This window comes from Balaenoptera ricei, chromosome 3 (assembly GCF_028023285.1).
Source record: "Balaenoptera ricei isolate mBalRic1 chromosome 3, mBalRic1.hap2, whole genome shotgun sequence".
Lineage (NCBI taxonomy): Eukaryota > Metazoa > Chordata > Mammalia > Artiodactyla > Balaenopteridae > Balaenoptera > Balaenoptera ricei.
In genome coordinates this window covers 35,782,777-35,797,490 of record NC_082641.1, presented here as the reverse complement: position 1 = coordinate 35,797,490, position 14,714 = coordinate 35,782,777, and the positions used below count along the sequence as shown (strand labels likewise).

General features: G+C 36.1%; 1 protein-coding gene across 2 annotated transcripts in view; it reads right to left on the bottom strand.

The window, feature by feature from the left end:
• The window catches only part of FBXO4 (F-box protein 4), a 344,490-nt gene that overhangs the window by 26,094 nt on the left and 303,682 nt on the right, over nt 1-14,714 (bottom strand). The window contains exon 9 of one of the 2 annotated variants that reach the window (XR_009502613.1): nt 929-1,053. The exons of the other annotated variant lie outside the window; for it this stretch is intronic. The gene's annotated coding sequence lies outside the window, so the exon portion shown is untranslated. The remainder of the gene's footprint in view (nt 1-928; nt 1,054-14,714) is intronic. 2 annotated transcript variants of the gene reach the window in all.

Sequence of the window (14,714 nt, the reverse complement as noted above, 5' to 3'; positions counted from 1 at the left end):
CATTAGGAAGAATTGCTTTTCTAATGAAATCCCTGGCTTGTATAGCCTTAATTATGAGTATCCTCTTCCTCCTATTATTAAATGTAGAAAATCAAAGTGAATTAATATTGCTGGTTATCTGGGACCTGGTTAAATGAGATTTTACTGAATACTATGTCCATTGTTGGGATAGGTACCCAAAACTATCAAATTTGCAAATTTTTGTACAGAATTCTTAGATGGAGGGTATCGGAATAGAGGAATGAGATTTAGAGAACATGGAGCATAGGGAAGTAAGAGAAAGAAATTGATAATGCCCAGATAAAAGGAAGCCCCTGATACGACCTTATAATTTAAGATTCAAATGAATCACATGTGCATTAAGAGACTCAACTTTCCTCCTATTCTCTCCAAGGATTCCTTGAATGAAAGGAGGGTTACGTTTCTTGGAGTCTCTTGGTTCTGAGTTCCTGCTTCTGCTAAATCAACTGAGTTTGAAAATTATCTTGCCTTGTCCTCAAATACTGTCCCTTTTCCATGCCATGGCTCACCCTGTGGGGACCTACAGAAATGGTAACGGTTTTAATGAGGATTTGGGTTATGGGAGGGGTTATGCTTTTCACAAACACAGACACTTTGAATTCGATATTAATACGTTCTCATTCTTAAATGTCCTTCTGCCATCCTAACAAGGGGAATTTCTCACCGAATAACATTTCTCCTTGGGTTCTAGTCACCTGCCGTGTTACTCTGTTCCCTCGCTCTCTGGTCCATGCTCATCCCCTCCTCTCTCCTCTCTCACTATTATCCCAATCGCTGTATTCCATCTTCTTCCAGACAACGACACATATTTACACTCTCACACTAGTTTTATTAATAAAAACTGTTCTCTCCAGGATAGTAACTCTGGTGAAAACTGAGGAAAAAAGACTATAAAATACATACTTACCCCAAATAAAAGTGGAATGGTACACATAGTTCTTTGGCTTGCTCCGCTTCCTCAAACATCTTTTCACTCTTTTCTTATCCTTCACCTTTCTGTTACATTTCTCTTAATCATAGAAGAAAACATTGCTGTGACCAAGAAAAAATTTGATGAAAAATTTTATTCTCACATTATAGCTTAACAAAATCATGTTTTTCAAACCATACAGATGAGTTGTATAGTAGCAAACTCGTAACAGTCAATTAGTAAGGATTTTCAGAGTTAAAGACTGGTTTGTTTTATTTTTCCACTCATTTAATTTATTTCACTTGTTAAAGCATTTTATTGAGGTATAATTAACGTATGAAAAGGTGTACATATTTAATATATACAATGTGATGTGTTTGGAGATAAGTGTACACCCTTGAAACCATCACCACATCCATGCCATTAACATATCCATCACCTCCAAAAGTTTCTTCCTGACTCTTTATGTATTATTACTTTTTATGTATGACAAGAACACTTAACATAAGATCTACCTTCTTAGCAAAATTTTAAGAATACAATACAGTATTGTTAACTATAGGTTATGATGTACAGTACATATCTAGGATTTATTCAACTAGCATAACTGGAACTTAGTACCCTTTGACTAGCACATCCCCATATACCCCTCCTCCCAGCCACTGTTAACCACCATTTTACTCTCTGCTACTATCAGTTTGACTATTTTAGATTTCTCACATAAGTGGTACTGTTTAGTATTTGTCTTCCTATGTCTGGCTTATTTCACTTAGCATGATGTTCTCCAGGTTCATCCATGTTGCCACAAATGGTATGACATCCTTCTTTGTTGAGAGATTTTATCCAAACGAATATTGAATTCTGTCAAATGCTTTTTCTGCATCTATGAAAATGATCATATAATTTTTATTCTTTATTCTGTTAATGTGATGTATTACGTTTCTTGATTTGCCTATGTTGAACCTTGCTTTCCAGCGATATATCACACTTGGTCAGGTGTATGATCCTTTTAATGTGCTGTTGAATTCAGTTTGCTAGTATTTTGGTGAGGATTTTTGCATCTATGTTCATCAAGGATACTGGACTGTAGTTTTCTTTTCTTGTAGTGTCTTTGTCTGGCTTTGGTATTGGGTCATGCTGGCCTGATAAAATAAGTTGGAAGTGTACCCTCTTCCAGTTTTTGGAGGAGTTTTGAAAGGATTAATATTAATTCTTATTTAAATGTTTGGTATAATTCACCTGTGAAGCCCTCTGGTCCTGAGCTTTTCTTTATTGGGAAGTTTTTGATTACTGATTGAATCTCCTTATTTATTATTGATTCAGGCTTTCTTTTTCTATTATATACAATCATTTAAAAAAGTTTTAGATTCCACATATAAGTGGTAACATACAGTATTTTTCTTTCACTGTCTGACTTATTTCACTATGCATAATACCCTCTAGGTCTATCCACACCATTGCAAATGGCAGAGTTTCATTCTTTTTATGGCTGAGTAGTATTCCATTGTGCATACTACTACACACCACATCTTCTTGTCCATTCATCTCTGGATGAATACTTAGGTTGCTTCCATATCTATGTTATTGTAAATAATGCTGCTATGAACATTGGGACATCGGGGTGCACGTACCTTTTCAAATTAGTGTTTTTGTTTTCTTCAGATGTATGCCCAGGAGTAGAATTGCTGGATTATATTGTAGTTCTATGTTTAGTTTTTTGATGAACTTCCATGTTGTTTTCCATAGTGGCTGCACCAATTTACATTCCCACCAACAGTGTAAGAGGGCTCCTTTTTCTCCACATCCTCACCAACATTTGTTATTTGTAGACTTTTTGATGATAGCCATTTTGACAGTGTGAACTGATATCGCATTGTGGTTTCGATTTGCATTTCTCTGATGATTTGTGATGCTGAGCATCTTTTCAGGTGCTTGTTGGCCATATGTATCTCTTCTTTGGAAAAATGTTTATTCAGGTCTTCTGCCCATGTTTTAATTAGGTTGTTTGCTTTTGGATATTAACTTATATGAGCTGTTTATATATTTTGGATATTAACCCTTTATCGGTCATATCACTTGCAGATATTTTCTCCCATTCAGTAGATTGTCTTTTCACTTTGTCAATGGTTTCTTTGCTGTGCAAAAGTGTTTAAGTTTAATTAGGTCCCATTTGTTTATTTTTGCTTTTGTTTCTTTTGCTTAGGAGACAGATCCAAAAAAAAAATTGCTACGATTTATGTCAAAGAGGGTTCTGCCTATGTTCTCTTCTAGGAGTTTTATGGTTTCTGGGTTTATACCTAGGTCTTTAATCCATTTTGAGCTTATTTTTTTTATATGATGTGAGAAAATGTTCTAACTCCATTCTTTTACTTGTAGCTTTCCAGTTTCCCCAGCACCACTTACTGAAGAGAGTGTCTTTTCTCCATTGTATATTCTTGTCTCCTTTGTCAATTCAGGCTTTTTATTTCTTCTTCAGTCTATCTAGGTAGGTGTGTGCTTCTAGGAATTCATCAATTTCTTCTAGGTTGTCCAATTTGCTTGTGTATCATTGTTCATAATAGTTTCTTATGATTTTTGTTTCTATGGCATCAGTTATAATGTCTTCTCTTTCATTTAGGATTTTCTTTACTTGAGCCTTCATTTTTTTCTTGATCAGTCTAGCTAAGAATTTGTTGATATTAATTATTTTTAAAAAAACTCTTAGTTTCATAGATTTTTTTTCCATTGTTTTTTTGTTCTCTGCTTCATTTATTGATGCTCTAATCTTTATTACTTCCTTTCTTCTGCTGACTTTGGGCAGGTTTTGGAGCTTCTTGGAAGGGAGGGATACACAAAAATTTTATTTGGGGGTGATTTATACAGTGGTATTTGGTGTTTGGGCAGAAGAAGAGGAATCCACAATGACACAGTAAATTAATATACTTTTAAGAGATTCTTGTGAAATACTGAAGTATCCTTCCAAACCAGACAGGGCTACTTACACATTATTCATGTCAATAAGAGCATTTAAATGGAAAATTTTCTGAGGATCCAGATGGATGCTTCATGAATTATACCTCATGAAATGAGAAAGCTTAATTCAGTTCCAGTGATTTTTAACAAGGGATGCATTTTCAAATTTGGAAACAAGCTATAAAATACTGTAATGCTCATGCATTACATTGATCAGTGATGATAAATGATTAGAAGAAGGGAAAGGCAGAAACGCATAAGTCTCACCTGAGGAATTTTTCAAATGAGTAGATTCCCCACCTTCTGCCAGAAAGTATGACCACTATGTCTAGAGAAGAACAAATCCACATGCAACAAGCACAGCAGATGAATTTGATGCAGATGGTCCACAGTCTGAGTCACACTAGAAGAAACTCTACCTGGGGTAAACAGTATAAAGAGTGTCTGTTTTGCTTTTCCGTTCAATTTTTCAGGTCAGTTAGCATGGTTCCATCCTCTTCTTCAGAGATACTGAATCAGAACATTCATGGGTGTGATCCCAAAAGAGATCATTTTAAATGCTACCCAGGGGGTTATAATAATCCATTAGTTTCCTGTTGGATTTGGAATCCAGTGCTCCAGAGCAGTGTTTCTCAAAGTTGGTTCAAGAATCACTTGTATCAGCACAACCTGGGAGCTAGATAAAATATAGATTTCTGGGCTCCTTCTCAGGCTCATTGAACTCAAATTCTCTGGGATGATGTCTATAAAAAACCAATTTTTAGCTAGCTCTATCCTCGTTGTTTGAGAATATCCTGGAAAACTAAGTTTGTTCCTGGTAAAACAACAAAAGATCAAAGCTAAAGTAAACCCAGTTACAGGACTGGCTGTCCTATCAGGAGGTATGTGAAAGATTCTGATCAGGCAGAGTATGAAGACCAGCAGGATGCCAGGTTCATACTAGATGAGTATAATAGAGACAGGCTTACTTGAGAGTCTGTAACACAAGAGCAAAGGGCAAATGGTGAGAATCGGTGAGAAGCATCACAAGAGGACACAGGGGTCCCTCTGGGGAGTTCTAAGGGCTGTGTTCTGAGTAGAAGGATGAATTCAAGAACTGCAGGGCTCACCCTCAGAGTCAAAGGTTAGTCACAGTATAATGAGAGGACTTTTGTGAGATATCTTCCTTGGCATTTTCTTAATCAGAGCTCTTTGGTTTGAAAGTAGAGAACCATTCAGGCTAGTTCGAACAAAGGGAAGGTTACTGTAAGGATGCTTATGGAGTGAAAAGTGGATGAAATCTACAAAAATGTAAGGGCTCAGTTTTAGAGATGGATGATGGTATTTCTGGATTAAAGGAGGCTTTAAATGTCTACAAACAGAAACTTAAAGACTGGTGCTTTGCCATTAACAACACTCCCTGCTCTCAACCTGTCTGGAGCATTCTGGCTTTTCTGCTTAAAATGAGTATTTCTTTCCTTGATTTCCATTCAGTTTTTCAAACTGGGAATCTAACTGGCTAAGGCAGTTGTGTTTGTTTCTCCAAGTTGGTCGTCCTGTGGGTCAGTTTGCCATCACTGGTTTAATTAATTTGGTGAGAAATGGTGGGGATATGGAGTAGGGGAGCAGCCACATGATTCAAAATCTCTTCTTGGGAAGCAAGGGGGAGACATATTTCTTTAAACCACAGAGGGTGAGCAAGAGACAGCCAGAGTAAACATGTTTGGGCCTTTCTCTTTTTAATTGAACCACTTACATACACATTAATTTTCACCTGGGAACATGATAACTTTGCTTGACATCTCACACTGGGGCACATGAGAGAAACAGAGAAAGTGACCTGGCTATAAATTCAGAGAAAAAGCTAGAACCCTCTGATATCTGGACAGGATACTTTTGAGACTCAAGAAGACAGTCAAGAGCCCACTGTGGCCTATATGTCAACAAATTTGTATACCTTAGGATTAGGTTTGCGCAAACAACTTGATAGATTTTTAAATTTAGTTATTTAATTATTTAATTAATAATTATTTATTTAATTATTCCGTGGAATTCAGGTAAGTATGTGTGATTTCAGACTATGCTTCTGTTCCCTTCTGTCAATTGCAACACTCTGATGGCTTTGGTTTCTCAAATCTTGCTAACATAAAAATGACTTTTTATGGGTACAGTTCAGTAGATCTATATAATTTTCTCTTCATAGCTTTTGTAGCTGGTTGGAAAAGGTCTATATGATGCCAGCATTTCCATATCTCAGTATGACAGATTTTTTTTCTGCACACATTCTACAGTGAATCCTTTTGAGACATAGCAAAGACTTGTGAAAATGTGAAGATGTTGTAGCCACTGGTCTTCTCTATGACAAATAATTTTCCACTTCTTCCATGGTGAGAAATTCTAATACTACATTGTCTGTATCCCTTTGAGAAAAATCAGTGGCTGGCTTTCTGAGGCCAGATTAGAATAATGATAATGATTAAATTATCTCAAATATGTTCAACAATGAAGTAAGGAAAAATGTATCTGAAAGGGTAAAGGTGAAACATCCAGAAATAAAAACATTGCATTGGGGGAAAGCAGGGGGGAGGGGATGAATTCGGAGATTGGGATTGACATACATACACTAATATGTAATATGTATAAATAGATAACTAATAAGAACCTGCTGTATAAAAAATAAATAAATAAAATAAAATTCAAATGAAAAAACCAAATAAAAAAAAACATTGCATTTTGTATCCAGGGACCAGAGCTGAGTCCCATCTGTGACATTAATGCTGCTTTTTGGACATAGTCACCTAAAACTTCTGAAAAATTGAGTTGAATTGGTTCTGTAAACTATAGAATGTTAGAACTTATTATATGAGTATATATGCATATATGTATATATGTGTGTATATAAAAGTATGTGTGTATATATAGTGGGTGTTATGTATATAATTTGCCATCAGAAAACTCAAACTTTATATATTATTTCTTTGTAAGCTCAGGCTCTCTCTTTGGAAGACCCACGACTATGTGCTAAGGACTTTGAAACTCAGGCCTCAGTCAATGTCCATTAATCCATATATCCATCTGTCTAACTATTCAGTCTCCCCTGAACTTTAAGGTCTTAGATAGTGACATGGTGAGGTCTGATATCTGAGGTGAGAGGAAATAAGAAATCATTCCAGTTCTATTTTGTTGTTATTATTTGTTTATTTGTTCCTCATTTTAAGTCCTGGTTTTCATTTTATGGAAGGGATGTTAGGTAATGTGTCCCTTAGAGGCAGTAGCATGTATCCTTATCTATCCCCAGGAACTAATGGGGTACTCCAAAGTATTTGACAGCATGAATGCATGAACATATGTATGAATGTACTTCAGAGACTAAAATTCTGGAAGCTTCTCTATGATCCACGCCCTTTGAAAAGCTCCTGTCCAAGGTTTATTATGAAAGATAAAACCAGGGACTTGAAGAGTGGAATATTTTTTATTCCTCTTTTGTTCAAACTTCACTATGTTTGAGCAGTGAAGGACAATGAAAAGAGGAGAAAGGAGAAGAAAGGAAAAGATGGAGGAATTGGGTAAAACACTCTGGAATGCTGCATGCATGGTAAAAAGAGGAAAAAAGTTCAAGACTCCAGATGGTCATCAGAGTGGCATTACCACTAGCTCTCTCAAGGCTTCCACCCCCATCACTTCAAATCCAAATCTCTTCTCTTTTAAGAATAATGACAATGTTGTACTGATGACATGGATGAAGACTAATCCAGTTTAAATATCAATTTTGCAAAGAAATTTTAAATTAAAAACAATTCTATCCAAATTCCTCATTCCCATGGCTAGTTAAACTTTTCCAGTTCTAAATTATAGCACAGGAGAGAGCAATATTTATAGCTGACTTTGTCATTGTGGGAACACATGTAACCTCAGCCTCAATGGATGCTGGGACTTGAGAGGCAAGCTGGCATAAGGGAGCTAGAGGGAAATGTGAACCAGGCTACTTGTGGTTGTCTTTGCAAAGGCATTTAGCTTTTAGGTCATTTTTATTGCAACTAGCATCCAGTTACAGTGATGTGACCATGGGGAGCTTAAGAACAGAGCATTGCCATTTGATTTTATTACTGTTGCCTATATGTTGTAAAATGGATGAGTTTGATGCCTAGACCTTTCAGTACATGATTTCTTTTGGAGGCATGATAGTCTCAGATCCTTTCATAAATGCCATCTAGTCATCCTCATTCAGCCATTTGGTGGAAGTCTATAAAATTTTAAGAGATGGAGTTAAATGAAATACACATTGGATTTTAAAAGCTGCACCTAATTACCCATGAATATCTCCCCAGAGGTCTCTTTTTAGTAGCACAAGAAATATCTCTTTTAGGCTTCTGGACAATAGTAGCCATTACAGTCCCTTATAGGGTAAAATTAGAACTTAAGTAAAATTTGGTCATTTTATAGGATCCTAAGGAGACTATGATGTTTCATTTCTGGTTATCAAAGAAGATTCTGCAAATCATCTATGCTGTTGACACCATGACATTTTAGATCCTGAAATGTAGCTAGACTCACTGCTGCTATAAATCTAGCAAACTGAAATCTTTTCAGAGGTAAAAAATACAAGAAGAAGAAATAGTTTCCAAATCTAAAAGTAACAAAATTTGACAATTTCTACCAAGAGAAAATTAAGAAAATAAATGAGACTTTTTGTTTGATCTTGATCATAACATGAAGAATGCTGCCCCTGAGAAAAAGTGGCTTGAATTCCCCTCTTTAATTGCTCAGCAAATAGAAAATGTTTGTGAGCAGTCAAGGAATAATAGCAATTAAAAGTTAATCCTAGCATTTAAATAAGACCTGATCAAAACCTGCTACTGGAAAGCCAGGACTTCCCTTTTAAAATCCTTCTTTTCAAAGGTTAATTTCAACAGAGGGTTGGATTCTTAGCGTTCCTTTGCAGAAATATTTCGATTAAAGATAGGAATTTGTGCCTTTGGCTGAATTACCCCTGACATTTCTAAATTAAATCCATTGTAACAGGAATGGCTCTTTCTACCCTGGAACATATCGAACCTGGAGTCAAATCCTGGTTTAAATCTAACACCCTCTAGTAATTCCAAAACTTTCCCAAGCCATCTCTTTGAGAGACACATGGAGGCAAAAATAAGAATGCATTTTAGACAATAATTTGCCAAAAGTTCAGCAAGTTGGAAATATCTTGAAACCCCTCAAAACCTTGATGAAAAATTTCTGAAATAGAGCCTTGTGCTACTAAAACGTCTAGATGCCCAGTTAGACACATTAGCTATTGCAGTTGAGTCAGCAGTAGTGGTTCCTAAAATGCAATTGCAAAAGAGTTTTGTTAGGCCTCATGAATCTAAGATACTATTAAAGTCTGTCCAATTTGTTGTGCTCAAGGGGTACCAAAATACTACACTGTTAATTTGCCTTAACCTTTTTGTAATTTGAGGAGTAATTTGGTTTGTTTTCATTCATCAGAATCCCAGCAAACCCTAAATGACAAAATGTTACAGAGGCCAGGTCAAATCTGGCAGGTTTAGAGCATGATGATAAATGAGAGATACCTTCTAGCTATCCAATGAGTGTGTGTATCTGTGAAAACTATATCATATGAACCTTTGAGGTCACTGAGCCCAATTCACGGCCAAATCCCAGGATCCCCTCAACAGCAACCCTTGACCTATTGTTTTGAAGTCTCTGCTTAGATACCTCAAGTGATTCATTGTACCTTGGCAGAGCGGAGAATATTAATATTAATTAATAAAAGTAAGTTTTATTTGCTCATTTATGATGAGCTGAAATCCTCCTCCTGCTAACTTCCATCCTATAAATGGAAGAAAATAAATGGTGTACAGTTTTCAAAAATACAGGCAATGTTCTTTTGTGCTTGCTCCTTCTCCTTAGACTTCTTACAGAATTGCTTAACTTGCATATTTACAGAATCCATTAAAAGCAATGCCAGATGTTGATAGGAAGAGCAGCATGGCAATGCATCTCAAAGCTAGAGAGTGATAAATTTTGGCAATATGCATGGTGCTTGGAAGCATAGCATGTGGGGCAAGACCACCCCATTTTGAATCCCAGCTCCGCCCCTTACTAGCTGTGTATGCTCTGATGAGTTACTTAACCTCACTGTGCTTCAATAAAATGGAGCTATTACTATCTACCTCATAGTGTTGGGAGGACCAAAAAAGCCATCTCTAAACTATTTAGAACAACACCTTGCTTATAAAAGTAATACTTTGGCTCAATGTGAGGAAAAGTGGCAACAATCAAAAAAAGAAAAGTAGATTTCCTGGCACAGATAGAAATATGAACAGAAGTGGGATACCTGCTTTTTAGGATTGAGTGTGTAGTCCTGCATCATGTACCTGTTTGAATTAAGATTGAATTAAGGCATCTCCCAAATTTAAGATCTCAATCTAACTATAATAATTCAAAGCAAATTCATGGAAGATCAGGCTTATAACACTTGTCCTGTAAAGATTTAAAATATGTAAGGATTGGCAACAATGATACCTTATATAGCTAACGTTTCACCTCATGCTTTAGGCCTTTTTTATTTGGACTTTGTGACCATTCAGAAATTGAAAAATCCCTGTTGATGGGAAAGAATGGCTTGCAGAGCCAATGAAGAGTCCCAATGCACGTACTTCGTGAGCTTCTCATTAGGAAGCTCATGGTGCCTTCATCTGGGAATGGTAAACGGCCACATCTGTTCACACCAGCAGGCCTGGCAGCTATAAAATTAAATGTTCTGAAAGAAACAAAGCTTCATTTCTTTAAGCATATACTATAATTCATCAACTTTGCCACTAATTTTGGCTTTTTTTCCTTCCCAGAATACAAAAATAGCAATAATATTATTAATAAAGATATTCCAAACTGTCCTTTATTTTTCATGCCACTTTGGCAGAATCTGTGGACATCCTCTTTCAACAACTTGTCTAGAACTCTCAGCAGTTTCAACTGATTTAACACTCCCACACTGGGCCTTTGTGGTGTCATCAGGCTGAGTTCTTTTCCTTGCAGCTGCATTTCCAAATAATTCCATCCATTCACTGGATTCCACATGTGGCTTCTGATTTCTCAGGTTTGGAAATAGGCCTCCCATGAATGAGATAATGAAGGCTCCCATGGCTGGCTGCAAGGTTCCCTTTTAACAGTGGATTCTTAAGACTCTAAAATATTCTCCAGCATTTGGCATAGCAGACAGTCTACAGCAGCTATCTGGCTTTCTAATAAGCAGAACAGGTTGTTTCAGTGCAAGAAGGAGCTGTGGTCTGAGGTTGGGTGTGAAGTTTATTTTCCATCTGTTACTGAGAGATGTGTGAGTACCTGAATGGGAATGAAAAGTTACGTCCTGCAGCTTTTCTATTGAATTACCAGTCAGTAACCTTTTTCTAGTGAAAGGTATTATAAATTAGGAATGTGTTCTTAATTTTCTATGGTTTATTTTCTTCTCTTATGCCTGTCAAGACAGAACCTTGGAACTTATAAATTGTATAGTATCATTAGAGGAGATACAAATGATGAAGATTCCAGATTAATCCCTCTTCTTAGAAACCAGACAGAAGGAAGGCAATCTGCAGCAAGCCAACCTCAGTTTCTAGACAAAATGTGGTTCATCTGAATACTTATTCTCCAAATGGCTGCAATTAGCAGTACAATAAGACATGCCTGTGGTACGCACAGCTACGTCCCTTTAGAATCATTGCTGCAATTTATATTCACCAAAAGGCACTCAAGGACGCTATATGGGGTCCTGTTTTTAACAAGGCCAATATTAATACTGCCAAGATGAAAGGTCATGAAAAAGAAACATTGGATGTTGAAAAGCCACACACAACCCAAGATCCCTGGTCGGAGGGAGTTTGATGTAAGCCTATTTAGCAGTGCAGTTTTATGTTTTGGTTTGTCTTCAAATTTAGCATAATGCTCCATGTGAGTAGAATAATCTTTCACCAAATAATGCCCGGTAATTTTCTTGATTCTCATTAGTTCCTCTGTTGTCACTTGTTCATCCTTTCTGTCTTTATATTGCAGGTCTGTTGCTGGGCTCAAGTGAAGATTATGAAATTACAAAATTTCCCCTGTGAAAATCCCCCAAGCAAATCTGAGAAAATATTTAAAAGAAAAATGAGTCATATTATGAAAATTGGTTAGTTATAACTGGGAAAATAATTCATTTAGAGAAATAATGTTGTGATGGTTGGTTGGTCAGTAGCTAGCCCCATCCACAAAAGCCTACCTTTTATATTTCCAAACTATCAATACTTCAGTAATTCATTCAATCTACAGCTAGTTATTGAGTACTTGCGGTGGGCCAGGCACTGTGCTGAGCTCTGAGGACTCTATAATGGGTAAAACACTGCCACTGTCCTCAAAGAATTTACAGTTTACTGGGGAGACAACAAGCACCAGACAACTGGGGGATAATAAGGTAAACTGTGTTTCAGAGGCAGATTCAAAATCTGGATCTTCTCTTCTTATCTTTATGGCATGGTTAATCAAAATGAGTCTTTATTTCCTGGCCCAAGCTCATTGCTTTTTAGAGAACAAACTTGTAAGACTGTTAGCCTTTACTGGTGATCATTGAGAATGGGAATATTATTAGAAGACTCAGGACAGGGAAATATCTTCAGGTTTTCAAAAAGACTAAGATGTCATTTCTATAAAATATTAACTAGTAAGGTGATGTCAATCTCAACTAAGCTTTTAGGAAGCATTATTGAAGAAACAGTTGGTGAGCACCTAGAAGTAAAAGCAGAGATTACTAGGGATTCACCAAAAAGTGATGAATTCCTATTTTGATAGGGTTACTTGATTAACAGAACAGAGAGAAGCAATTGATGGAAATCTAAATTTTACCAAGACAGTTGACAAAATCTATCATTATAACATTGTGTATAAACAAACGATGGGATAATATGGTACTGTTTAAAGTACAGTTAATTCAATTGAATCAACTTTTTAAAAAAAGCAAAGTCTCTAAGCTTATAACAGGGTTCTGTCCTAGCCAATGTTTATCATGACTTGGAGAAGATATAGAAGGTATGCTCATCCAATTTGAGGATGAAGAAAATCAAATATGGAGGATTAGAGAGTATCAAATGACAGACTCAGGAGCTCCAAAGATTTTCACAGGCTGTAAGGAAACAGACAGATCAAAGCTATTAGAAAGAAGATGAACGATGTGGATAATAGATTAAAATTATCTAACATAAGGATAACGTTATTCTCAAAGTAGAAGCTGTAATAAGTGTAAAAAGAAATATGTGTAGAGCTAAATTTTATAGCTCATTTTTGAAACAGGGAGCTAAACTTTTCTTTACATTGTGTGCCAGGAAAAACTGAAGCGGAAGGTTGGACACTGAAACACATTCTAATTACTGAATGTCAAGGTTAATTTCAAGAGAATTTTAGATATCAAAACATATTCTAGTTACTGAATTTCAAAAAGTAAGTCATCTTCAAGTGGGAAGAATCAGGCTGGCTCAGTTTTCTCTCTAGTGATGCTCACTTCTCAAAGACAAAGGATACTTGTCCCCAAATTTGAGAAAATGATAGCGACCCAAGAATCTTAATTTCAGCCAAGTTGTTGAGAAAGAATAAAGGCAGAACCTTCATTCTGAGACATGAATGATGTTAAGAAAACTCACTCCTCTGAATTCTCCTTGAAAATAAAATATCCAACTAAAGGATAATTTAAAATAAAGAACTCTACTTGGGAATGTATGAAGAAAGGACTGAGTTTTTTTTTGTTTTTTGTTTTTAAACATCTTTATTGAAGTATAATTGCCTTACAATGGTGTGTTAGCTTCTGCTTTATAACAAAGTGAATCAGTTATACACATACAATATGTTCCCATATCTCTTCCCTCTTGCATCTCCCTCCCTCCCACCCTCCCCATCCCACCCCTCTAGGTGGTCACAAAGCACCGAGCTGATCTCCCTGTGCTATGTGGCTGCTTCCCACTAGCTATCTATTTTACATTTGGTAGTGTATATATGGAAAGGACTGAGTTTGAGCATTGAATTCATTTAAACATAAACCTACGAATAATACATTGGTGGATGAAGAATAGAATAAAAATGTTATAAACTCTTTAGACTTTAAGAAAATAGTTTATAAACATTTGGAATTAGGGAAAAGATACATAATTGTAAATTGAATAATCTATTTTATTTTTAAAATGTTTTAGATCTATTTTTGTTAGTTTTTGTTTTTAATTAATGGCCTTTTTTTAAAAAAAGTAGCTTTAGGTTTACAGAAACATTGAGCAGAAAATACAGAGTGTTCTCATATACCCCTCCCCTTAAACACAGTTTCCTCTATTTTTAACATCTTGTATTAGTGTGGTTCATTCGTGACAACTGAGCCAACAATGATAGATTATTATTAACTAAAGTCTGTAATTTACATACGAGTTCACTCTTGGTGTACATTCTATGGGTTTTGACAAATGTATAATGACATGTATCCACCATTACAGGATCATATAGAATAGTTTCATTGCCCTTAAAATCTCCTGTGCTCCATCTATTCTTCCCTCCCCACTCCGTCCCCTGGCCCACTTTACAAATACTGATCTTTTTAATGTTCCATAGTTTTGCCTTTTCACATAATTTAAAGCAGTAATTTAATTGATACTGTCTAAAATTGAAACATATAGTAAAAAATTCATATGACTCCATCCCTAAGAGTTTTCATTTCTTTTTCTTAACTTTTGAAAAAATTGTCTCCCAACTGAACCAAGATGGTGGAGTAGTAGGACGTGCTCTCACTCCTCTGGTGAGAACACCAGAATCACAACTAGCTGCTGGACAGTCATCGACAAGAAGACAC